The 27,500-nt window shown below is 44.2% G+C and overlaps 2 protein-coding genes across 3 annotated transcripts in view; both read left to right on the top strand.

The window, feature by feature from the left end:
• The window catches only part of LOC123507694, a 360,684-nt gene that overhangs the window by 166,113 nt on the left and 167,071 nt on the right, over positions 1-27,500 (top strand). The gene's annotated exons all lie outside the window — the stretch shown is intronic.
• The window catches only part of LOC123507691 (cAMP-specific 3',5'-cyclic phosphodiesterase-like), a 617,094-nt gene that overhangs the window by 34,257 nt on the left and 555,337 nt on the right, over positions 1-27,500 (top strand). Inside the window, exon 1 of one of the 2 annotated variants that reach the window (XM_045260827.1) lies at positions 5,959-6,095. The exons of the other annotated variant lie outside the window; for it this stretch is intronic. The gene's annotated coding sequence lies outside the window, so the exon portion shown is untranslated. Of the gene's footprint in view, positions 1-5,958; positions 6,096-27,500 lie in introns of those variants that run through there. 2 annotated transcript variants of the gene reach the window in all.

Below are 27,500 nucleotides of genomic sequence, written 5' to 3' on the forward strand. Positions count from 1 at the left end.
TTCACATTTTCATAGTATCATATTATCTTCATTTTCCTTCTTCCTTCCTTCTTTCCTTACTCTCCTTTTCCTTCTTCTCCGTCTCGTACATTTCTCTCATTCCTTTTTCTCTTCACCAATTTATTCCTCTCCATTATTTTTTGCTTTGTTTTAAAATTTTCTGGTTCTTTTTTTCATTTTTACCTTTTTTTGTATGGTTTTGTTATCTTTCTCTCTTTTTCCCTCTGTGTTTCGCCCAGCGTGTGCAAGAGAGTCTGATCGAAGGAGGGGTCTCTCTCTCTCTCTCTCTCTCTCTCTCTCTCTCTCTCTCTCTCTCTCTCTCTCTCTCTCTCTCTCTCTCTCTCTCTCTCTGGTCTTTTATTTCTTTTATTTTCCTTTTGTGAGACTTCGTGGGATTTTTTCCATGTTTCTGTCTGACTCAGTGTCTGTTTGACTGTCTGTTTGTTTGTCTTTCTGCCTGTTTGCTTGCCGGTTTGTGTGTGTGTGTGTGTGTGTGTGTGCGCTTATGTCTAGAAGTGTCTTTTATCTGTGTATCTGTCAGTATAAATTTCTCTCTCTCTCTCTCTCTCTCTCTCTCTCTCTCTCTCTCTCTCTCTCTCTCTCTCTCTCTCTCTCTCTCTCTCTCATTACAATCCCATCAATATTCAATACCGGCGCCTTAAAAAGAAAACGGACACAAGCGACGACAACAACGACAATCACATCACTAGAAACATCAACAAAAAACGTAACACACACACACACACACACACACACACACACACACACACACACACACACACACACACACACACACACACACACACACACACACACGAAGATTATTGGACAGGAAAGCTTAAATAGAAATGATGGATCGCTACTTATTACATATATTGTCTTACCTGGATGGAAGAGGAGGAAGAAGAGGAGGAGGAGAAGGAGGAGAAGGAGGAAGAGGAGGAGGAGAAGGAAGAGGAGGAGGAGAAGGTAGAGGAGGTGTAGTAGTAGTGGTGGTGGTGGTTATAATATTCAGTGTCCTTGAGTCGTGTTTCAACGTTAGAGTTGTAAAAGAAACTGAGCGAATTAATAGAGAAGGAGAAGGAGAGGAGAGGGAGAGAGGGATGGAGCGTCAGAGTAAGAAGACAGCTCTCCTACCGATCAGAGGAAGGTATTAGCATTGCAAGGTTGTGAAGTGTTGGCTATTAGCACCGTAGCTCTGGTAGGGGCGGAGGGATGATACAGTAGGTGAGATTTTTTTTGTTTTTTTGTATTTATACCATATGGGCTTTTCACGGGAATTTATGGGCTAAAGGGGGTATTTTTGGGGTACCTCCTGTTTCAAAGTCCACCCGCTAGAAACCGTTGTCCCGAGTGAGGAAGCCCAGCCTACACCCGGACTGTAGACAGGATTCGAACCCGTGCGCTTAGAGACCTGTCGGACCCCCAAGCACTCATGGTTCCACTGTACCACGGCGACCAGTATTTTTTTGTGTATTTGTGTATGGATGTCTGCTAGTGTTGTCTTGATTACTGAGTGTTAGACATAGTTGTGGTGTTGGTGCTCATATTACTGTTGCTGCTACTGATACTACTTCTACTACTACTACTACTGCTACTGATCGGGGCTTTTTATCTCGTTCTCTTTTGTTCCTAACAGTGCTGGGCTTCACCTCGTCAGTGTGTGGCGAGATCAAAGACTACAATAAAAGTCTTCCTGAAGGATCATCTCTTGTTCCTTGTCGGCGCTGTTGCCTGAATTTTGTATCGTGTCCTTAATTTTCCTCGTCTCTCTCTCTCTCTCTCTCTGTCTCTCTCTCTTTTCATTTATTTGTCTTGTATTTTCTTGTGTTCCATTATTTCCTCATGGCGTGTTCCATCTCCCATCACTGTTTAATTTATCCTTTTTATGTCATCTATTAGTCTCGCGTTTCCTCACCACGAATAATCTTATCTTTTATTTGATTTCATGCATCGTTGTGTCATATCGTCATTATTGCCGATCTAAATATGACACACTATCTCTTATCAGCTGACGCCTTAAGCTCGTGTTTGCCTAATTAATCTTTGTGTATTCGTTGCTGTCATCACTCACTCCTGTTTCTGTGACGTGCATGGCGATGGTGTTACGTTAGGTATGGTGTGGTGTGGTGTATGGTATGCTTAAGTTATGTATGGTATAAGTAGTGTATGGTATGGTTAAGTTATGGATGGTATAGTGTGCTGTATGCTATGGTGAGGTTAATCTTTTTAATACTAAGACGCATTTTTATCAAGAGTTTGCGTAGGATTAGATGATTTTATTGATATTAGGAAGGGTATATGGATGTCAAAAGATTAACAGCTAGAGTCTTCACTATCTTAATCTCCACATAAGTTTTTGAAGCTGTCTATAATCACTAGATGTGGTAAACAGAATGAATATGAAAATGCGTCATAGTACGGAAGGGTTAAGTATGGTATATGGTATGGTTAAGTTAAGTATCGTATGGTATAGTGTATGGTATAGTTAGCTTATGTATAGTATAGTATGGTGTATGGTATAGTTACGGTCAGTTTCCTCAGTTTATGTTAGCTTAGATGATATTAAACCTAGCTCTTGTTCTGTTTTGATCTGTTCTGTTAGGTTAGGGAAGGTTAGGTTTGGTTAAGTAAGGATAGGTTACGAGTGATTACATTATATTTACAGTCATCGTCGTCATGTTTCCTGAACCCCTTTTTTAACTACGCTTTTTACCATGAGTTTAGACAAATTTAGACGATTTTATTTACATTAACAAGGATCAGTGGAGGTCAAAAAATTAATGGCCGCAGTTTTCACTATTCTACTCCCCCCTCATTAGTTTCTGAAGCTGTATAAAATATCTAAACAATAAGCAGAATGAATATGGAAACGCGTCATGGTGTCCTGAAGGGGTTAAGGCAATGCAAGTCAGGTTAGGTGTGATAATGCAATATGAAGTATAGTTAGTAAAACTTCTGAACTTTCTCCAAGGTAAGGTTGAATTAGGTTAAGTCACTGTCATGGCCATCACGCGCTGCTCTGACGTACTGCTTGTATGCGTGTTGGCGTGCCATGGCTCGAATCCCGGATAGCGGAGGCGCGGCTGCTCGCCCATACCAATCACAACAATGAATGGGACTGGAATAGGTCAGTGAGCAGGGGAGTGGGTCGCCCCTCCTGCCACTCACTCAACCCTGCACCACTTCAAGCCAAACCCTACACGCCGCCCTCCTTGTCTCTGTCCCTAATAACGAAAGACATGGCACATGTTTCTCTCACTTCAAACTTTTAGACTTTATTAATGAATGTGTCTTTTTTTCTGAGTTTCTGCTGTATTTTTGTATTTATCTCTTCCTTCTGTGTGGAAAAGTAATAATACCTTGATTTGCTATTTCAAAGAAAGAAATTGCTAATATTCCTTTCAATTATAGATATAAAGTCTTAAAATCGATACAGGATTGACAAATTGCATTCATTTCATTAAGTCACTGTTTATCTAATTATTCCACATTCGATAAGAAACAACAAATAACGGAACAATCCCTCCTTTCTTCCGTATCAACAGACACATGCCACAATTAAGACATGCTTAACAACTGTAGCGTTTATTCAATGTATGTTTGAATCGACCTTACCACTTGAGGAGGCTGTGCTGGAGAATAATGCATACAGCGTGCGCTGCCTACCTGCCTTGCATCCCTTCTCGCGTCCCTCAGTCATCATCCCTGCAGCCGTGAGACGCGTGCAGACACCAGCTCACCGAGGCCCTAATGACTACACCTTCCCTTGCCGCTACCTGCCTTAGCCCGACTCGTTCCGTACGCTGCATGCTCGCTGTGTCTCCGTGTGTCCGTGGCTCCCCAATGCTTCACTGACTGCCCAGGAATTTATGAGGAGTGATTAAGCTTTGTGATGAGATGAAGGGGGGGGTGCGCTTAAGTGTGTTAGGGGAGAGTAAGGGGGTGAGGCAGAGAGTGATTTGTGTGGTGATGAGTGTGCTGCGGTGAGTTGAGATGTGTTGAAGTGCGTCTGTAGTTGAGATGGAGTGTGCTTGTGTTTTAGTTTGAGATGTGGTGTCCTTGGATGTGTCTCTGTGTGTTGTGGTGCTGTGAGGATGTCAAATGCGTGCGTTGAGGTGCATTTGGGTGTGTGAGTGTGCTTTGGTGTTTTGAGGATGTTTGATGAGGTAGTTGCGGTGTTGTGTGGTGCGTGTAAGTGTTGCAGGGCGGCGGTGCATGTGCTGTGATTTGATTAGTGTGGCAGGAAGTGCGGTGTAGTATGAAGCTTCCCAGTAAGACAGTTGGTGAGGAGCAGCGTGCGTTAGACTGAGCTGTTTTTAATAATCACTGCACCTGTGTATAATTTTGTATAATATAGCTCATAATCCCTTGAGTACCATGACGCGTTTCTGTATTCATTCTGGTGACTATTTGGTGGTTTTATACAGCTTCAGAAACTTGTGGGGATTAGAACAATGAAGACTCTGAACCATTAATATTCTGACCTCCATAGACCCTTCATAATGTAAATGAAATGGTCTAATCATATAAAAATTCATGTTAGAATGCGTCCCAGTACTGAAGAGGTTAATAATTGTTACACTCGCGTATAACTTTGTATAACTCTTAATGTGCTTTGTTATGAAGTGACTCGAGGTTTGTGGTATGGAGCGCCCGATGTATGTGAGTGAGGTGATATGGAGAAGCAGTGTTGCAGCCTTGTCACAGGATCACTGGGGAAGTGTGGTGATGAAGTACAAGAGTGGTGAATGCGTGGTGATTGATGATGCAAAGCTGTGGGATTGGGATTGATCATAGTGAAGGACTGCCACTTGCAGAACAGGTCCGCCAGCTGTGAGAGTATCCGAGAGAATCACTCATCAGGGAACTAGTGAGAGGCCAGCGTTAAAAATCATACAGAAGTGCACTTAGTCACAGCTCACTCTTAATCCCCTCAGTATCGAGTGACACGTCCTTAATCCTTTCAAAACAGTGACGCATTTTTACCTTAATTTGTGGGTATGATAAGATGATTTTCTTTGCATTTTTAAGGGTATGTGGAGGTTAGAAGAATAATGTCCGGAGTCTTTAGTATTCTCATCCTAACATGTTTCTGAAGCTGTACAAAATCAAACAGTAACCGGATTGAATATGAAAGCACGTCATGGTACTGAGGGGATTAAGAGTGAGCTGTGGCTAAGTGCACTTCTGTATGATTTTTAACGTGCATCGTAATGAAGTGAGGCGTGAGATTTGTTATGTGGAGAGTCCGCCGTGCAGGTTAGAGGTGATATGAAGGACCTACTGTACAGTGTCATTGTTGTGCTGTGAGGCGGGAGGTCTGAAGTGTTAGTGAGGGAGAAGCACTGCTAGCTAAGGTGTATGCAGCATTTGAGTTGCAATCTGTGGCATAGACCGACTAAAAAATAATCATGTTGGAAATTAAATGGCCCCGATTATCATTTAAATGTAATCCAGGAAACGAGCGCCACTAAATATGCATCTAATAGGCATAGATTTATTCAACATTAGCAGCAATGCCATTGATAACTTAATTACCTGAGTTATAACCAACGCATTGCATAATTACCTAAGGCAAACCTAATTTTACCCAGGATCCTGAAACGGAAAGAGAGAGAGAGAGAGAGAGAGAGAGAGAGAGAGAGAGAGAGAGAGAGAGAGAGAAGAGAAGAGAAGAGAAGAGGAGAGAAGATAGCACAATGCCTACCTTGGTAACAGGATCGCCAGGTCACATAATTAGAACACCTTGTTTGTGCGATCGTCAGGGAACCGTGCGTGACTAGCACAGGCCAGGTAATACACCCTTGTCAGTGTCTCGAGCGAGCGGCAGTGCAGGGTAACAATGAGGAGGTGGAGGACTACTAGGAGGAGGAAGAGGAGGAGGATAGGCCGGTGGGAGGGGCAGCGTGAGTGGAAGAGGAGGAGGAGTAGTAGTGGTGGAGGGCCTCAGTGGTATGTTTGCGGGTGAAGCGAGCGGACGTGTTAGCTCCAAGCGCTCTCTCTATTTCTCTCTCTTCTGCTCCCTCTTACTCCCGTTCCCCATAGCGGTCGCCAGTCCAGGAAAAGAGAGAGAGGGAGAGAGACACGCTGTCGTAAGCACCGCCCCAGGGTGTGTGTGTATGCATGTGTGTGTGTGTGTGTGTGTGTGTGTGTGTGTGTATGTGCCCGTGGGCCTCGCATTGGCACCACGGTGAAATACTTAAGTGGCACGCTATAGAAACTCGCTGAAAAGAGAATGTGTATAGATCGCGGCCCCTCTGTATGTGTGTGTGTGTGTGTGTGTGTGTGTGTGTGTGTGTGTGTGTGTGTTTGTCATATTGAATTTGTAGAAGTTCAACATGTGGCAGCCTGTGTGTATGTGTACGTGTGTGTTTGTATGTTTGCGTGTGTGTGTTTACTACGTATATATGTTAATGGGCAGGAGCTCAACATGTGGCTTTGTGTGTGTGTGTGTGTGTGTGTGTGTGTGTGTGTGTGTGTGTGTGTGTGTGTGTGTGTGTGTGTCTCCCCTACTAGTACACCTCGTCACGGGTAATTTAGCCCGAGTGTCACATGTGTGCTCAGGTGTACCAGTGACGTCACATGACACACCTTCCGTGACACTGACGTGAACAAAGTACCGCACCTTAATTGGACCCACAAAGGTGTAAATAAGGAAGTACACACACTGCTACTACTACGCAAAGAAAAATAGACACGAGAGACGCTGAAAAATTAAAGTGTGAAGTGAAAAGTGCCTTAGTGTTTCGTGTTCCTTTCGTTCATCTGCACCTGAAGGCCGCTAAGATCTTCAGGTGTTGCTGTGAATACACTATTTTGTTCCCCTGCCGAAGGAAAGGTGAAGGAAGGTTAGGTTGAGACCACGTGATCCTGAGGAGAGCTTCCCACTAAACTAGTTAAAGCTGACCAGTGTGTGTGTGTGTGTGTGTGTGTGTGTGTGTGTGTGTGTACTGAAAGGCATGGCATGGGCAGACCTGCAGGAAAGCTAGGAGGAGGAGAGGAAGGACAGTGTTGTAGTGCGTATATCCTCGTCTTCCTCCTTTAGTTTCCCTTCCTCTTCAGATATCAAGTGACGAAGGGAAGGGAAGGGAATAGGAGACAGGAGAAGACTGCGTTGGGTTTCCTCTCACTCACCTCTCGCTGCCATCCAGTTTTCCCCTCTTTCTGTCGATGGCAAGGGAGCATTGGAGTAGTTTTCAGTCAGCCAGTGGAGTGAGGGGAGTGAGGGAGTGAGGGGAGGGGAAGGCAAGATCGTGTCCATGTATATACTCTTTCATATTCCCCTTTTAGTCTTACTGCCGTATTGTGTCCCTCTGAACTGGTAGAGAGGGGAGGGTATTGCGGCGTGTGTAAGGGGAGGAGGGGCGGCACACTAGCGAGCACACACACACACACACACACACACACACACACACACACACACACACACACACACACACACACACACACACACACACACACATGACTATGGGATTTATATGGTTCGTTGCTGCTCAGAAGTTTTCAATTAGCGAATGAAATTAATCGAAATATGAATGAAATAATGGGAAAAAAGGGAAAATATTAAAAAAGGTGTTGAGATAATTATATAGTACTTGTGTAAAATTCAGGAAAACTAACAAAATATAGTGAAATGGTGAACAGGGAAAGAAAAGCAACATAGGAAATACAAATGTGATAAAAGAACATGAAAAAAAAATGTTGAGTAAAAATTAAAAAGAAAAAAATTATCCCTTTAAAAAAAAAAAAAAGAGAGATTGAAGTGAATAAATTAATGTTAATGAAAACTGGACATTTTGAACCTTAGACACCCGAAATAGGACCAAGGTCGCCCTAGTTTTGCCTCGGGACAGTACTTTAAGGAACCCGGCGGCGGCGGTGGTGGTGGTGGTGGTAGTCATGCAGTTCTTAAAGGCGTGGTAGAGAAGTTTGTTCACGACCCGCCCTTGCAAGATTTACGTTGCCTCTCTCTCTCTCTCTCTCTCTCTCTCTCTCTCTCTCTCTCTCTCTGCCTCTGTCTCTCTCTCTGGATATATCCCTTCAAATCCTGCTTATATTAGCCTCTCTCTCTCTCTCTCTCTCTCTCTCTCTCTCTCTCTCTCTCTCTCTCTCTCTCTCTCTCTCTCTCTCTCTCTCTCTCTCTCTCTCTGGCTCAGTTCCCTTTATGGCCTAAAAAGAAATACAAAAACAAAACATTTAGCAGTATGTTTATTTCAGTGCTTCCTCCGCCGCTGCCTGTGTGTTTGCTTTGTCGCCTTTAAGTTACTAGTACGTGCGTGTGTTTCCTTTATGGCCGGCCAGTCTCAGCATTCATCCCAGCTTAGCCATGCTCCAGCTGAAGGGAAGAGACGTGTGTACTGTCTTCTGGTGACTCGAGTGCTAATTGTTTGTCACGTAATGGCTGTGTGATGTAAGAGAGTGTAAGGGAAGATTTTGTGTTGTTAGCCTACACGTGGCAATCCCTGTATAGAATGTCCTTATTATATCTTCTTGTCATCCTCGTACATAAATTTGTCTAGTCTCCTTTTAAAAGCTCCGTACTGACAACCTGATTACTGCTTCTCTTCCATTCATTCACTACTCTATTTGGGAACCGATTTCTTCCTAGCTCTTTTTTTTACCTAGGTTTCATGAGCTTCTGTTTGTTATGTCTTGTCCCTCCACCAGTTTTCACACTATATGTATCTTTTTTTAGCCATGAACGATTTTAGTGAACATGAATAAAAGTAAGCTAATAAGGTTGAATTTTTCGAGACCTTATTTTTGTTTTTCGTAATTTGTATCAACCTCGCAATACAACATGTTAGTAAGACAGAGGAGACGTGATAACAGTTAACGGAATCAATTTTAGGCAAGCGTTTGATTAATCTTATACATATTATTGAAGGCTTTCAGTTTGTGTGCTTTACTTGCCAGGAAAGCAAGCCAAGCGTATAAAAGAAGAAAAATTATTATATAAAAAAGTGAATGTGTTGATTGAGTGGCTAGAAAAGATATACACGCTAGTTATTTACATTTTTTTTTATTCTTAAATTGATAGAGTTATTTTCCTTTCATATAATTAGAGTGAGAATCTGTTTGTGGAGTGACTAGAAAAGATACAAGCTAACATTTTATTTATTTTTCATTCATAAAGTGTTTGACGTGTTTTCCTTCAATATGAAAGCGTAGAAATGTGTTTGTCGAGTGGCTAGGAAATATAGAAGCTAGTTCTCTATTTCCTCTTCCTTCTTAAAGTGCTACAGTTGTTTGCCTTCAGTATAAAAAAAAATAAGAATGTGTATTTCAAGTGGCTAAAAAAAATGCGCTAGTTATTATTTGTTATTCATTTTCAAAGTGCTAAAGTTGTGTTCCTTTAATATAAATAGCGTAAGAATGTAATCCTCGACTGGCTAGAAAAGATACAGACTAGCTATTAATATATCTTTCATTCTCAAAGTGCTACAGCTATTTGTCTGCAATATAAAAAAATGTTAAAATGTGTTTCTCGACTGGCTAGGAAAAATACAAGCTAGTTATTTATTTCCTTTTCATTCTTAAAGTAGTACAGTTATTCTGCTTCAATATATCACCAGGCAGCAGCGTCGTGAAGTGAATGGTGCGAGGCGTGGGGGTGTTTTCCCAGCTCGCTGCGTACGTGACTCAAAGTGAAGCGGAAAACACACAACCCACAACAACATCAACACCTTCCCGAGCAAAGCAAACCCGCAGGTAGCCAACACACGCCAGCCTCCTGAGTTTTTATCTACGTAAAACAACAAATAAACTTTTAATACCTTCCTCTGACAACCCATAAAGTTTGCTCTCTCTCTCTCTCTCTCTCTCTCTCTCTCTCTCTCTCTCTCTCTCTCTCTCTCTCTCTCTCTCTCTCTCTCTCTCTCTCTCTCTCTCTCTCTCTCTCTTCTTTTTCTCATTTTCCTTTTCTATAGTTCTTTTTTCTTACTTTTCTTCTTTTCTCTCCCACTTTATCGTATTCCCTACCCCTCCCGCCTCTCTCTCTCTCTCTCTCTCTCTCTCTCTCTCTCTCTCTCTCTCTCTCTCTCTCTCTCTCTCTCTCTCTCTCTCTCTCCTTCCCTCCCTCCCATCCTCCCATCCTCCCCCTCTCCCAACAGGTTTAGTCTTAACTCAAAAAAGAGACAAACAAACTCTTGCTTACGAAGACACGTCCTCTGAATTAGTGAGGGACAGTGCTCCTCCACGGTCAATATATCTGTGGGGCGTGTGTTCTGGGAGGGAGGAAGGGGTGGGGGGCCGGGAAGAGGCAGAGATAGGGGAGGAAGGGAAGGGTCAGGAAGGGAATGGCTGTCACCAGCAGGCTGAAAGAGAGAGAGAGAGAGAGAGAGAGAGAGAGAGAGAGAGAGAGAGAGGTGCAGGAAAGGTGGAATAGGGTAGAAGAAGGTAGAGAGAGAGAGAGAGAGAGAGAGAGAGAGAGAGAGAGAGAGAGAGAGAGAGAGAGAGAGAGAGAGAGAGAGAGAGAGGGAAAGGTGGGATAGGGTAGAAGGTATTAGGAGAGAGGAAAAAGGTATTGAGGAGAGAGGAGAGAGAGAGAGAGAGAGAGAGAGAGAGAGAGAGAGAGAGAGAGAGAGAGAGAGAGAGAGAGAGAGAGAGAGAGCAAGAGTGTGTCACTGTAGATGTGTAAAGGAACACCTGTGCTCATATAGACACTTGTTGAACACCTGTCTTTCACGTCACTGAGAACCTAAATCATCTACATATTGATGAACACACACACACACACACACACACACACACACACACACACACACACACACACACACACACACACACACACACACACACACACACACACACACACACACACACCGTAGTAAGTAAATTTATGTATAGGTGTAAACTCGTACCTTGCAATTGGCCACTAGAGTCACCAAGATGCGTGTTTTACGTGTCATCCTCGTTTTTTCTTCCTTATTACATATAGAAAATGTTTTATGGGTGTAGTGGCGCATAATAACTCATGATAGGGCGTGGAATTCTGTCTAATGTAGGTGTATGTTGCGTGTTACTGTACCACACACACACACACACACACACACACACACACACACACACACACACACACACAGGCAGAGGAGGTCGCAGTTGCTAATGATGAAAGGCTTGGCAGGGATCATTCGTTGCGAGGACTTGTACAGGTGAGGCGCGCGTCATTAGTGGCAGGGCAAAGGTGTGCCACTTTACGGACACACAGACAGACGGACAGAGAGAGAGAGAGAGAGAGAGAGAGAGAGAGAGAGAGATAGAGAGAGAACGGATATCACATTACGTAAAAATTTCCTTTGCTTCAGAGAGAGAGAGAGAGAGAGAGAGAGAGAGAGAGAGAGAGAGAGAGAGAGAGAGAGAGAGAGAGGGAGGGAGGGAGGCAGAGAGAGAGAGATCCATCTATCTATCTATCTATCTATCTATCTATCTATCCATCCACACGCTTATCACATTTAAAACCCACCTTCACTCCACACTGAGCGCAAGGAGAGGAAGTAAGACAGGGCACATTTAACAGGCACACATTTGATGGCGGTGTGGGGTTTGCACGGAGGGACACCAGCAACAATCACCCGGGAGCCTTGTGCTAGTGCCGACCTTGTACCGCAATATATATGAAACACCGACCCCCGATCTATATGTGCAACACGTGGGGGCTCGAGGGCACGCCATGGGAGGCCTAGTGATGAGTGTTGCAGCTGGGCGTGGGCGTGAGTGTGGGCGTCTGTCCGTGTAAGTGTTGGTGTAGGTACGAATGGTGTATGTTGTGATGTGTTGGTATGGGTTCACTGGCTCACTGTGTTGGGAGGCGTTCTTATGTAAGGTTTTCAACTCCCTTCCTGCGTCTATATTTCTTTTTTTTTTTTATGTAAGAGGGGATAACTGACCAAGGGCAACTGAACAAAAGCTAAAAGGCCCACTTAGTCGCCAGTCCCCTTGTAAGTCCGAGAGAGAGAGTTAACGAAAAGAAAGGGAAAACTGTTAAAACCTCCTTCCTTTTCTTGTCTTCATTATTGTGACTTGATCCTTTCTGTGATTTCATTTCTTTCCTTAATTTATTTTCTGCTCCAGTATTTCCACTCTTCCAGTGTGACTTACGTTTTAAAAGAAGGGAAGGACTCTCGAAAACCAAGAGAGTGATTGAGTATACCAATAATCATCGATGCTCTGTTTATATTTGCTTTGCTTAATTAAGTCTGGGGTTGGTTAGGTAAGGCAATACGTGTCATGTTATATTTATGGCTGCGATGATAAGTGGAAATGTGTAGGCTTAATTCATACAGGGACCGCCTCGTGTAGGCCTTGTGGCTTCTTGCAGCTTCCCTTACACCACCTGACACTCGCGCTCCCTTCAGCAAGTGTACGAAGCACTCTTACGACTCTGACACGCTTATAAGTAATGGAAGGCGGTGGTGGTGGTGGATGAGGGTCGAGCAGGCGGAATGTGTAACCAATCCGACAACGTCTCAGCTATCAGTGAATAAGGATATTAATAATGCTGAGGCTGTCCCTTCCTTTCTAACCTGACCTGTGTGTGGATACTGTTGTCCTTGGTGCCGACTGACGCCATAGTGTGTGTGTGTGTGTGTGTGTGTGTGTGTGTGTGTGTGTGTGTGTGTGTGTGTGTGTGTGTGTGACGTCATGCGGTGTGGCTGATTCATGAACCAAGGCCGGTGGGTATCCTTCCTATCCCAACCTCCTCCCCTCCATCCTCCCATCTTTCCCTTCCTTTCTCCTTTCCCTCCCTCCCTTCCCTGCCGTGGACCTGTTACGTAATACAGTTAAGACTTATTTCCGCCTTGCAGTTTCCCGTTAGAAGAATCGTGACGTCAGGCGAGCATTATTTTTCCTCTTCCCTCGCCCCCTTGAAGGCTGCTTTGTTTTTTGAGACAGCGATATGAGGAAGAGGAAAAAGAGGAAGAGAACGAGGAGGAAAAGGAGAAGGAGGAGGAGGAGGAGGGGAAAGAAGGCGGTAGACTGTAAGAAACGACATGCATGACAGTGAAAAGACAAAGTTCCCGTGGAAAAAAGATGACGGGATAGAAGAATGATAGAGAGGGGACTTGAGGGTAAGAAGGAAGAGGAAGAGGAAGAGGAGGTGGAGGAAGCTTGGTGTGTAAGTGGGTGACTGTTCCTTGTGATTGCCAACAGTGAAGTGACTGGCGTGTGCGGAAGAAAGAAGAGTCAGGTCTCACGAAACTCTTGCTTGCTCACTCGTCATGCCAAACTTTTCCGACTTCCGCTCTCAACATCTCCTCTTCCTCTTCCTCTTCCTCTTCCTCTTCCTCTTCCTCCCTATAAACTGCTTCATAGGGGCCAGTAAGTCTGATGCTGTTCTTATTTCCCTTGCATTCTCTTGCTTGCTCATTCCTCATTCCTACTTCTCTCTCAACCTTCTCTTCCTCTTCCTCTTCCTCTTTATAAACTGTTTCGTAAGGGCAACAAGTATGATGCTGTTCTTATTTCCTTTGTATTCCTTTGCATTCTCTCTTCTCTTTCTCCTCTTTCTCTTCCTCCTCCTCTCACTCGTGATTATCTTCTTTCTTCCTCCTCTTTTCCTTTCTCTCCCCTTCACGTTTCCTTTCTTTCTTTCTTTCTTTCTTTCTTTCTCTTGTGACTCAATCGAATTGTCTTTATATATCTTTTCGTGTCTCCTCCTCTTTCTCCTCCTCCTTCTCCTCCTCTTCCTCCTCCTCCTCCTCTCCTTCCTTTTCCTCCTCCTCCTCCTCCTCCTCCTCCTCCTCCTCCTCCTCCCGTCTCTTCATAAACTCATCTCCATCATTTGGTTGCTACTGTGTTTATGCCTCCTCTCTCCCTTACCTTCCCCTCCCCTTCCCTCCTCTCCCCTCTCCTCCCCTCTCTACCTCCCTCGCTCCCTTCCTCTGCCAACTCATCTTCATCTTTTTTGTCGCTACTATTCCCATATATGGTTTTTCCCTCCCTCCCTCCTCCTCCTCCTCCTCCTCCTCCTCCTCCTCCTCCTCCTCCTCCTCCTCCTCCTCATCCTCCTCCACTGTCGTACACCTTTCCATTACTTAGGAAACTCCTTTGTCCCCATAATTCTCCCTTCCCTCCTTCTCTCCTTCCCTCCTTTCCTCCTTGCCTCCTTGCCTCCTTTCTTCCATCCCATCTCATATTCCTCCCTTTCCCTCCTCCCTCCTTCTCTCCATAAATTAGCTTATCCATTCCTTCACTCCTTCCTCCGCCTCTTCCAGTCTTCTTAGCACGTCCTTCTTCCTTACACGCCAAGTCCTTATCATATCCATGTCTTTCTTTCTCTTCCTCTTCCTCTCTTCCTTATTTTCCTCCTCTTCTTTTTTTCCGTACGTGTCAAGGTGTTATAGCAATTGTAATATTTTTGTCTTTCTTTCCTTCATCTTCTTCCTTCCTTCGTACTTTCTTCCTTGCTTCCTTCTTTCGTTCCTACCTTTTTTCTCTCTTTTATCTGTATGTCCCTCTTATTCTTTCCTTCCCTATTTTCCTTCAATCTTTTCTCTCTCCCACCCTTCCTTCCCTCCTCTTTTTCTCTCTTCTCTCCCTCTTTTTCTTTAATTCTTCTATTTGTTTTTTTCCCTCTCTTCTATTTCCTTCCTTTTTTCCTTCCTTCCCTTTACTCTGTTCTTGTCCCTCTCCTCTCTATCTCTTCCTTCATCACTTTCTTTCCATTCCCTTCCTTTCATTCTCCGTTGCTTGCTTCCCTTCTTCTTTCTTTCCTCCATTGTTTTTCCTTCATTTTCTCCTTTCTCCTTCCCTTCCCTCTGTTCCTGTCCTCTCGCTTCTCTATCTCTTCCTTCATCTCTCTCTCTCTCTCTCTTTCCCTTCCCTTCCTTCCATTCTCCCTTGCTTGCTTCCCTTCTTCCTTATTGCCTCAGAAATCGGTCATTTAACCAATCGATTGAGTTTATCATAATTGTACCCTCACTTCACTTCGCTCAGGAAACAGAGAGAGAGAAAAGGGATGAAATGCAGTGAAATAAAATACGTGTTCCACCTCCACCTGTACATCACCTGAGCGAAAATTACAGGTATGGGGTCACGGTGTATTTTTAGCTTTGCGTTGTAATGTTTCAGTGCTTCGTGGACAAGTGGGAGATAGGAGTGCAGTATTGACTCACTGTATCCTTTGTAATGTACGGAACGTGGATCTCTGAATGCCTGGATTAAGCGTTTTGGTGTTCATGAATTTGGCTTCTGTTTATTTGTTTGTGGGAGGAAAGGAGCGGTGGCTTAAAAATTCTTCCTTTTTCTCTCTCTCTCTCTCTCTTTTGGTGGTGTTTGATTTTATGGTGTAGATATGGCAGTTGGATTTATTTATCTGTATGTGTAAGTTTGAGTATATTTTCCCTTGTTATTTTTTGAGGGACGAGTTTTGATTCTGGTGTGTGGTGGTGGTGGTGGTGGTGGTGGTGGTGGTGGTGGTGGTGGTGGTAGTGGTGGTGGTGGTGATGCAGGTGATGAACTCTATGGAGACTTGTATATATTGGATTAAACTGTTAGTATGATTAAAACAGAGCGACTGATTGGCACACACACACACACACACACACACACACACACACACACACACACACACACACACACACACACAGGAGGAGGGGGACGTCATTAGTGTTGCTGGCAGGTTTCATAAGCACTCTCAGATATACCTAATGATTCCTAACGAGCTGTGTGTGTGTGTGTGTGTGTGTGTGTGTGTGTGTGTGTGTGTGTGTGTGTGTGTGTGTGTGTGTGTGTGTTGGAGGGAGGATGTGTTTTAGTTTTGTAACATCCATTTTAGATAACGTGCTCTCTCTCTCTCTCTCTCTCTCTCTCTCTCTCTCTCTCTCTCTCTCTCTCTCTCTCTCTCTCTCTCTCTCTCTCTCTCTCTCTCTCTCTCTCTCTCTCTCTCTATTTCATGGGGTGTGTGTTTTCCCTGTCTGTTTCCTTCCACTTAGTTAACTCTTTCCTTAACGGCTGCCTGAACCTTGCCCTGCCTTCCTTTGTCGGCGCGGCACTCTGTCCTTCCCTCCGTCCTTTCCCCCGCCCTCGTACTCCAGTCTTCCCGGTAGCTACTCTTAAAAACATCGTCTGTCTTCAGAGTAATGTAAAGGTTAATATTGTGTACCGCCGTGTGATGACCGTATACAAAGAGACACTGGAATAGAGGGTACTTCAGCCGTTCATGTAATTACGCTTAATGATATCGTCTTTCTTCAGTATGTGTGTATAGAAGAGGTGCTAGAGTGTGAGGTGTATAGAGCACATCTGGACAGTCACCCATGTATTCAGTCTTCACAGTAATTATTCTTAACCTCTGCAGTACCATGACGTGTTTCCATATTCACTGTGGTTACTCTTTGGTAATTTTATACAGCTTTAGAAACTCATGTGGGGGATTGAAATAGTGAAGACTGTGGCCATTAATCTTCTGACCTCCATAGACCCTTGCTAATGTCAATAAAATGGTCTGGTCGTACACAAATCTCAAGGTAAAAATGTGTCCCAGTACTGAAGAGGTTAATAGTATCGTCTTTGCTCAGTGTAAGATTCATGTATGTATTCGTTTGTATAGAAGAGGTGCTGGTATGGGAGGTGTATAAAGTGTTTCTGGACAGTCACTCACGTATTCCAATCTTCCCAGTAATTACTCTTAACTCCTTCAGTACTGGAACACATTTTTGCCTTGAGTTTTGTGTATGATTGGACGATTTTATTTACATTAGGAAGGGTCTATAAAGGTCAGAAGATTAATGGCCAAAGACTTCACTTTTCAAATCCCCCAAATATGTTTCTGAAGTTGTATGAAATCACCAAATAATAAGCAGAATAGATAGAGAAATGCGTCATGGTACTCAAGGGGTTAATATCGTCTTTCTTCAGTGTAAAAGTCATGTATGTATGGTATGTATAGGAGAGATGCTGGAATAGGAAGTGTATAGAGTGTATCTGGATCTCCACTCACTTATTGGAGCCTTCCCAATAATTACTTTCGAGAACTCATTCCCCAGTTCAATGAGATAATTAGTACTGATTACGTGGGTCGCCAGGTAGTGTGTGTACCTTTACCTGTGCTGAGACGCTGTGAGGTGTTGTGTAAAGATTATCTGGACAGTCACAGTCTCTTCCCAGTAATTACTCTCAAGAATTCTTCACCCAGTTCAATGAGAGTGTTAGTACTGGTTACGTGGGTCGCCAGGTAGTATGTGTATTTATCTATGCTGAGACTGTGAGGTGTTGCGTAAAGGTTATCTGGACAGCCACAGTCTCTTCCCAGTAATTACTCTCAAGAACTCTTCCCTCAGTGCAATAAGAGAGATATAGTATTGTTTACGTGTGTCGCCAGGTAGTGTGTGTATCTTCACCTGTGCTGTGACATTGTGAGGTGTTGTGTAAAGGTTATCTACACAGCCACAGCCTCCACCTCCAGGACTAAAGACACCAACAGCTTCTCTAATCAAATCGGACACGTCGCCACTACTCTCACATTCCTGCGTCTTTATTTAGCTCTACAGGGCACATTAATGCACCGCCTGTAGCTGCTTGCCACTTAATAGCTTGTATTGCCCGTTGAAGACCCGAGACACACACGTAGACGCCACCAACAACACCAGCATTAGTGATAAGGCTCGTATTCTCAAACACTTGTGCGCTTCACCTTCACTATTTCAAAAGGCTTTATTTGAATTTACACGAGTTTTCTAAGCAAAGTGACACGATTTCTACATTATTCATTGGAGAAACACTCTTGAAACTCGGTTAATCATCCCAGTGGCTTTGGAAAAATAGTAGTAATGACGTGTTTAGAGGCAGATTGACACGATTTCTGCATTGTTAACTGGAGAAACACTCTTGAAAAACCAGGCCAGTCACCTCTATGGCCTTGGAAAATAGTCGTGTTGAGAGAGCAAAGTGTTTCTGATTACGTGTCTAAGTCTTAAGATGGAATACTGGCGGGGACTTGGTGAGAGCGGTGAGAGGGATAGGTAGAAAGAGAGAGAGAGAGAGAGAGAGAGAGAGAGAGAGAGAGAGAGAGAGAGAGAGAGAGAGAGAGATAGAGAGAGAAAGATGAGGATGTGAGGAAAGGAATGACGAATAAAAAAGTTGAAAGATGAGGATGTGAGGAAAGGATTGAGAAGAGGAAGAGGAAGGAAAACGGAAGAGAAAATAAGGAAGGAGGGAGGAAGAGTAAGACTGGAGGAAATGAAATTAAGAAGAAAACGAAAAAGGATTGAGAGAAAAAAAATAGACGGAAGGAGAAAAAATAAAAAGAAAGTAAAGAAGGAGAAAGGAAAGATAGTTAGAAAAGGAGAAGAGAGACAATAAAGAAGCAAAAAAGAAGAGTGAATATAAAGAAGATAGTAAAGAAAATAGGTAAGAACAGATAAAATAAAGGAAGGAGGCAGAGAGAGAGAGAGAGAGAGAGAGAGAGAGAGAGAGAATAAATAGCAAGAAAGGCTAACTGAAATAAGAGAAGGAGGACAGAAAGGGTTTGAGAGAGAAAGAGGAGGGAGAGGGAAAGAGGAAGGAAGGAAGGAAGGAAGGAGAGCTCGTAAGGAAACAGGATCAGGAAGAGATGATAGGGAGGGAGGAGGGAAATGGCACGAGTTGTTATTATTCTCATGCCACATAACGGCACGTGACCTGGAAGGGAGAGAGACGCAGCAACACACAGCAACACAACAACACGGCAACACATAGGCCTTGCACTCTCTCTCTCTCTCTCTCTCTCTCTCTCTCTCTCTCTCTCTCTCTCTCTCTCTCTCTCTCTCTCTCTCATTTTCCAAGGCCATATAGATAATTAACCACGTTTTCAAGAGTGTTTTACCTGTTTATAACCTGGAAATCTTGTTAATAGAGTCATGAGACAAAGTGATCCTTTAACTTTAAACCTTGCAGATATTTATAATGATTGTATAAATAAAGAAAAATATCATTATAACCAAAATAACACCCTTAAAAACCCGAGGAACTTTGAATACGTGGAACCTTTTGAAAATACATATCAGCTATAGAATATACACACACGCATATATACACACACACACACACACATATGCACACGCGCAGTAGGTCACAGGGTCACGTTATGCCTTCGTCGTTAGTGGCAGTGGGTCTCGTGGCCTCGGCTGCACCAAGGCCACGAGGGAAGTGATGTTCTAATCGGCGAGAACTGGGAGGGAATGTGAGATGATGAGAACTGAATTAGCGAGGGTTTATCTTCCTGCCTGTCGCATTTTGTTATCATCTCATTGCCTTAATGTTCTTTGTCTGTATGTGTGAATGTCTGAAGGTTTTGGCTGGCTATTTGACTTACTCTCTCTGTTTCTCTGTTTCTCTCTCTCTCTCTCTCTCTCTCTCTCTCTCTCTCTCTCTCTCTCTCTCTCTCTCTCTCTCTCTCTCTCTCTCTCTCTCTCTCTCTCTCTCTCTCTCTCTCTCTCTCTCTCTCTCTCTCTCTCTCTCGTCTTTGTGAAATATGCTAATACTTCACCACTCTGTTCCTATTCATCCAGTTTTCCTTCCTTCCTTCATTCCTTTCTTGCTTCCTTCTTTCCTTCCTTCCTTCCTTCCTCCTCCTTCCTTCCTCTCTCTCTCTCTCTCTCTCTCTCTCTCTCTCTCTCTCTCTCTCTCTCTCTCTCTCTCTCTCTCTCTCTCTCTCTCTCTCTCTCTCTCTCTCTCTCTCTCTCTCTCTCTCTCTCTCTCTCTCTCTCTCTCTCTCTCTCTCTCTCTTTTATTTAAACAAATGCATATACAAAGAACGAGGCTTAAAACCCCACGTTGAGTATGGGGTTATTCCAAAAGCCTATAGTAGTAGTATTTTTGAGAATAACACATTAGTATACTGTACATAAAGTCGTTATACATGAAAAATAAATAAATCAATAAAATACACTCCAATGCAAAATAATTTCTTTACAATAAATACTACTGCAACACCAGCCGCGACGGGTGCCTGCCTCGCCACTTGTGGGCTGCCACTTTCACTTGCTGAGTAGTCATGCTCCTCACTTGGGAAGTGGCTGCCACGAAAATGTTCCACAGCCTTGAGGTCCTGGCTGTTTAGGTGCGCTGGTGTTGGCTTGAGCGAGATCGGGGCACCTGCACTAACTCATCACTGCGTGCCACATCTCTGGTGCACCTCTGTGCTGTGTGTGGCTGTAGCCTCAGAGGATCTCTCTCTCTCTCTCTCTCTCTCTCTCTCTCTCTCTCTCTCTCTCTCTCTCTCTCTCTCTCTCTCTCTCTCTCTCTCTCTCTCTCTCTCATCTTCCTGTTTTGTTTTCCCTTTAATGCACTTCCTACCTGCTCAACTTCCCTCGTCCTCCTTCTCCTCCTCCTCCTCCTCCTCGTCCTCCTCGTCCTCCTCCTCCTTCTCCTTCTCCTCCTTCTCCTTCTCCACTAGCTTGTCAGGCGAGGAAGAAGACAAAATGAGAAGAGGACAATTAATTTATGTCATTCTGCCGGATGAGAGAGAGAGAGAGAGAGAGAGAGAGAGAGAGAGAGATAGAGAGAAGGAGAGGGAGAGGGAGAGGGGAGAGGAGAGTGAGAGGAGATGAAGTGAGGGAGATGAGGTGCTGTGAGGTGGAGATAAAGGCCTTAGCTGAAGGAGAGGATAGTGGAGATTAGGATGTGGTTTGAAGGTGGAGTGGGGAGTGGATGCATGGATGGTCGGTGGATGAGTGGATGAATGGATGAGTCAAATTTTACATGCTTGTGGATGAGTAATGAGGAATGAGAGAAGAAATGTAGAGAAAAGACGAAGGATTTGTAAGATAGATCTGATGGGAGTGATTGATTAGGAAAGAGAGAGAGAGAGAGAGAGAGAGAGAGAGAGAGAGAGAGAGAGAGAGAGAAATGAACATAGAACCATATATAAACATAAAAGAAAACTACAAAAAGAAAAGAAAAAAAAGACGATAAGATCAAAAAAAGAGAAAAATAATAACAAAAGATTGACACACACACACACACACACACACACACACACACACACACACACACACACACACACACACACACACACACACACACACACACACACACACACACACACACACACACACACACACACTCAGGAACCACTTACTCAAGGAGGTAAATCTGTGTCGGTCGCCTCTCCTATTTAACCTCCGTAGACTGAGCTATTCCAGATCCGCCATGAATACCAGCCAGCGAGGACAGGATAGGAGGGGGGACAGGAGGACAGGAAGACAGGAGGATAGAAGAACAGGAAGGGAGAGGGAGAAGGATAGAAGGACAGGAAGACAGGAGGATAGAAGGACATGAAGAGAGAAGGAGAAGGATAGAAGGACAGGAAGACAGGAGGATAGAAGGACAAGAAGGGAGAAGGATAGAAGAACAGGAAGACAGGAGGATAAAAGAACAGGAAGGGAGAAGGATAGAAGGACAAAAGAACAGGAGGAGAGGAGGACAGGAGGACAGGAGGATAGAAGGACAGGACAGGGAGAAGGATAGGAAGACAGATAGATAGGAGGATAAAAGGACAGGTAGACAGAAGGACAGGGAAACAGGAGGACAGAAGAAAACAGGAGGAAAAGAGGAAAAGAAAGAAAGACAGATAGGAAGACAGAAGGACAGTAAAACAGGAGGACAGAAGAAAAGGAAGACAAGAGAACAGGAAAAAAGGAGGACAGGAAGATAGACAGAAGGATAGGGAGATAGACAGAAGGACAGAAGGACAGAAAGACAGAAAGACAGGAGGACAGAAAGACAAAGAAAAAAGGACAGAAACAGAGAAAGAAATAAAGGACAGAAAGACAGGAGAAAAGGAAATGACAAGCAGAAAGAAACGAGAAGAGGAAGACGGGAAGACAGGACAGGAAGACAGAAAGACAGAAGGATGGTAAGACAGAAGGAACATGAGGACAAGAAGACAAGAGGGAAGGGCTGTCCAGGTCCCATGATGAAGCTTGCGCCCCTTCCCTGAGGCTCCTGCAGTGTCTCATGCCTTGGCTCCTGGTCGATGCTCTCATTCCTATATACAAAGGATCAGGCTGAGAGAGAGAGAGAGAGAGAGAGAGAGAGAGAGAGAGAGAGAGAGAGAGAGGGAGTGAGGAGAGATATATATACGTATACACAAGGAGAAGGAAAGATCATGACTGTGTGAGTGAGTGAAAAATGTAGGTTTTGTCTCTCTCTCTCTCTCTCTCTCTCTCTCTCTCTCTTGAATGATATGATTTTTTGTTTGCCTCTTGTTTTTTTTCGTGTTTGTTGTTGTTTTCTTGCTCTTGGGTTTCGTTTTTTTTTTGTTCTTCTTTTGTTATTATGCATCACATTCCTCTTCCTCTTCCCTTCCATCCTCCTTTCTTCCTGTTCTTCTTGTTCCCTTTCCGCCTCTTTCTGATTCTCTCTTTTATTTTTCCCCTCTTACTCCTTCGACTCTCTCTCTCTCTCTCTCTCTCTCTCTCTCTCTCTCTCTCTCTCTCTCTCTCTCTCTCTCTCTCTCTCTCTCTCTCTCTCTCTCTCTCTCTCTCTCTCTCTCTCTCTCTCTCTCTCTCTCTCTCTCTTGCCCTTTCTTCTCTTTTATTCTGATCCCCTTCTCTTCCTCTTCCTCTTCCCAGATCCCCACTCATCCTCCCCATGCGCGTCTTTCTCCTCACTCTTTACTTCCTTTCCTTCCTTCCTCTCGCCCCCTTCTCTTCCCCTCTCCCTCTCCCTTTCGCTCTCACTCTCACTCTCTCACTGTCTCCGAACACATTCATCCAAACAACAGATTTTCTTAGCCTTGGTAGCCGCACGTCAGCCCTTATTTTTGTGGCCCAAGCCTTCCGCAGGTACACACACACACACACACACACACACACACACACACACACACACACACACACACACACACACACACACACACACACACACACACACACACACACACACACACACACACACACACACACACACACACACACACACACTCTTAAATCATCCACTATAATATATTTTTTAAGGATTTACTCGTGAAAGAATATGAAAGCAAGACAATACGATCTCCTCTACTCCGTTTCCTTTACAACTACCACTCAAACACCGCTCCACGCAACACACATCCAGCCACTACCACGGCCGGACGACACCAACCGCACCGCACTGCAACCAGACACCTGCCGCAATATCGCACCGCAGCGGCCTCAGGAGTTACTCAGGGACCACACCCCCGCCGCAGCCACACCGCCCTGCCATCAAGACTTAAATCGCCCCATCTGTCTAAGCGCCGGAACCTCCCTGGCCCAGCGACGCTCTCTGCAGGTGGCTCGTCGTCTTCTCGTACTGGGTGACTGAAATTGCAGATCCTTCAACACTCGTTCGTTCATGGCGGCTCTTCAACGTGCGGTACAAGATCAACAGTCATTTCTCAGCCCTCTCATTAGCCAGCTAGGGTCCTCGTCTCCCTTGCGCCAGATCACAAGGGCGAGATTCCAACGGGACCAAAATTCGCAGCACACACTTCAAGGTGCTTAAGTCACACCGCCATCGGATACTCGTATATACTTAAGGGCGTGAGAGGATATCAGCTGTTCCTTCACGTATCCGCGTTTTACCACCCTCCTAATATTGATAACGTGCGTGTGTTGTCTTTCTGCCTTCCCCCACTTGTGTTGCGGAGAAAATTCCTTATGTCTCTATCTCTCTCCTCTTACCTTCTGTTCTTACGTCACTCTTATCTGTATTCCTCCTTACCACACGTAAACACACATACACATACACACACACACACACCCAGAGAGAGAGAGAGAGAGAGAGAGAGAGAGAGAGAGAGAGAGATACATCATTCGTATTCATGTAACATTATCAAACGACACACTTGGGAGACAGATGGCGAGGAAATATAGGATGTTTGAACGATCCTTCTTGTAGCAGCACGTAACCTAGAAAGGAGGAGCCGAGAGGAGCCGCCAGACCTCCTTCCATATCCTCCAGCCCATCCATTCACTTCTAGACAGTCCTTCGCTCGCAACTTGGCCGGGATGGAAGTCGATGAGGAGGTGAAATGGTCCCGTTACCAAGTCGTTCGCTCGGAAATTACAACGAAGTGTGTGTGTGTGTGTGTGTGTGTGTGTATGGCCAGCATTTAGAAACCCTTTGGCTCTCTCTCTCTCTCTCTCTCTCTCTCTCTCTCTCTCTCTCTCTCTCTCTCTCTCTCTCTCTCTCTCTCTCTCTCTCTCTCTCTCTCTCTCTCTCTCTCTCTCTCTCTCTCTCTCTCTCTCTCTCTCTCTCTCTCTCTCTCTCTCTCTCTCAGTATTTTCCAAGGACACAGATGATTAAACGTGTTCTAAGAAGTGTTTTTTTTTTCCAGTTGGTAGCGTACAAATCATGCTAATTTGCTACTAGAACCATAGAAACACTCTTAAAGACCCGTATAGTTTCAACGGGAGCCTTTGGAAATTGAAGGAGTGGCGCAGAAGAGTTTCAGAATACGTCCCAATATGTATGTTAAACAGAATAATAAATCTATGTTCTCTTTACTTCATGGGCTAGTGCTATTTCCAGGCAGGTAATGGCGCTGATTAACTACGTAATGAGGTTGTTAATGGATAGACGAGCTGTTGGGATGAGTTTTTTTACCCACCTGGTCTGTGTGTTAGCCACGAAATGTGTTGCAAAATAAGCCATACCGCTGCAGGTGTGTGGGTTGCCTCTGTGTTGGTTATGTGTTGCGTGCGTGCTGTGTTTTGAGTTCTGTGGTGCGAGTGTGTTGTGTTTGAGTTCTGTTGTAAGAGTGTGTTGTGTTTTGAGTTCTGTGGTGCGAGTGTGTTGTTGTTTTTTTTAGTTCTGTGGTGCGAGTGTGTTGTGTTTGAGTTCTGTTGAGCGAGTGTGTTGTGTTTTGAGTTTTGTGAGGCGTGCCTGTGTTGTGTCGGTTTTGTGAAAAGTGTCTATTATATGTTAATTTATTGTTTTTTTTTTTTTTTAGTTGCGTTAGTTCTTTTAGGTGTGTCTGTGTTGTGTGTTAGTTTACTGATGTGTTTTTAACCCTTTCAGTACCATGACGCGTTTTCATATTCATTCTGCTTACAATTTGGTGATATCATACAGCTTCAGAAACTTAAGTGGGGATTAAAATAGTGAAGTCTGGCCAGTAATCATCTCACCTCCATAGACCCTTGCTAATCGTCTAATCGTATCCAAAACTCAAGGTAAAAATAGCGTTCCAGTACTGAAAGAGTTAAGTTGTTCGCTGTGTTAAGCGTATCTGTGTTGTTTGAGGCGAGGTAGTCAAGGAGGAGGCGAGCTGAGCGGTGCCTTGTGTGTGTGCCTTATAGGATGCCACGCTATGGGGTGTCCTGACGCTGCCTACATAGATATCAGTAATCCTGCGGCCTCTGTAGGATGCATGTAGGGTGTAGGATAGAATGAGGCTGCGAGTCAGTGGAGTGAAGGATGTAGGATAGGTCTAGAGAATGTAAGATGTGCAATGGAATGAGAATACAGAATGATGGAGGATGTAGGATAGAGGGAAACTGAGTGAAGGCTCTCGTAGGATGTACAGATGGAGTCAAAAGGGTGAAGGATACAGGGTAAGATAAAGCAAGTCAGTTACTAGGATGAAGGATGAAAGATTTGAGGGTGGAAGTAAAAAGTATGAGACATGTAGGATGTAAGGATTATGAATTAAAATGGTGATAAAGAATGTGTGGATGTTAACCTCTTCAGTACCATGCCACGTTTTCCTATTCATTCTGCTTATTATTTTGGTGACTTTACTTATCAAAAATAGTGAAGACCATGGCCATTAATCTTCTGACTTCCATACAACCTTCCTAATGTAAATAAAATCGTCTAATCGTACACAAAACTCAAGGTAAAAATGAGTCCCAGTACTGAAAAGGTTAAAACTTAAGAATGGCAGGGGTGTATGGGGCGTGGCTGGGTGGCTGGGTGGCTGGATGGCTGGTGGCTGGATGGGTGGTAGGGTGCAGGGTGTGGGCTGCGGCAGGGACGGCTGGAAGGGAAGTTGATGGTGCGATCGAAGGGAAGTTTGTGTGACATGAAGTTTGGCCTTGCGTCGCGGGTTTCTTAGGGCGGAAGTTTGGTCCCTGTCCTGCCTTTCTTCTTCTTCTTCTTCTTATTATTATTATTATTATTATTATTATTATTATTATTATTATTATTATTATTATTGCTGTTCCTGTTATTACTGTTGTTTTTGCCCCCGGAAAATGGACAAGAGCAAAAAATGGATTGGAAATGTAAAAATCAGTCGCTTAAATGCAATTCACAAAGAGAAAATAGGAGTAGGAAAGAGAGAGAGAGAGAGAGAGAGAGAGAGAGAGAGAGAGAGAGAGAGAGAGAGAGAGAGAGAGAGAGAGAATCAATTTATTTTCAGTTGTTATTGTTGTTGTTGTTGTTGCCGTTGTTGTGATCGGCGTCGGTGATGGTGGTGGTGGCGGTGTTGTTGTTGTTATTCTCCCCCGTGGCAGGAGGGACGCGGCGTGGGTGCAAATCTTTGGCGGGTTCAGGGCATCACCGGCGCTGTATTCCCTGCGTGTCGTAAATAGCGACTCAAATGGTACGGGGACCCCCTCCTTTGTATTTGTATTTCTACACCGAGACCAGCCATGTCTTCTTCTGTCCGCCATCACACAGTTAAGGGGAGGCCCGGGAGATGCGCCGGTGTGAGGGAATGTTTGTGAGTGTGTGTGTGTGTGTGTGTGTGTGTGTGTGTGTGTGTGTGTGTGTGCAGGTGTGTCCTACTTTGAAGGATGTCAACTTGTTTTATAGATGACTGAACTACTACTACTACTACTACTACTACTGCTACTACTACTACTACTACTACTACTACTACTTCTGTTATTTAAATGCCTGTCTCGTGCTTAACTTTGAATTAACTTTTATGTTTTATGTTTTTGGCGAGCAGTTTTGAAAAGGCGAAGAGCAAGGAAGGTTTAGGCCTTTAATTAAACATTATTATAAATTGTCCACGCTGGAATTTGTATTTGAAAGTCGTGGAAAGCATTAGCATTATTATTGGTGCTTTGATAATGATGATGATGATGATGATGATGATAACAACTTAAAGAACTAATAAACGGTTGTCGCTATCACTACTACTACTACTACTACTACTACTACTACTACTACTACTACTACTACTACTACTACTACCACTATCACTACTACTACTACTACTACTACTACTACTACTACTACTACTACTACTACTACTACCACCACCACCACCACCACCACCACCACCACCACCACCACCATCACTACTCTTCATAACACAAGCACCCACCTTAAGGCCTCTCTCCCTCCCTCCTTCCATCCCTCCTTCCCTCCTTCTCTCTCTCCATCCTTCCCTCCTCCGTTCACTCCCTCCCTCCCTCAGTGCTCGCCTCGCCTCTCTATTCTCCCTATGACGCAGAGCCAGGCTGGGTATTATATGTATACGTCCTTAGCCTCAGTGATTTGTGGCTCTAATTTGGATACGTCTGGGGAGTGAGAGGAGAGAGGGGTGAGAGAGGGGAGAGAGGATCGTGTTTGGAACTTGTCTTGTTAAAAAG

The sequence above is a fragment of the Portunus trituberculatus genome, chromosome 23, assembly GCF_017591435.1.
Source record: "Portunus trituberculatus isolate SZX2019 chromosome 23, ASM1759143v1, whole genome shotgun sequence".
In the NCBI taxonomy this organism is placed as follows: domain Eukaryota; kingdom Metazoa; phylum Arthropoda; class Malacostraca; order Decapoda; family Portunidae; genus Portunus; species Portunus trituberculatus.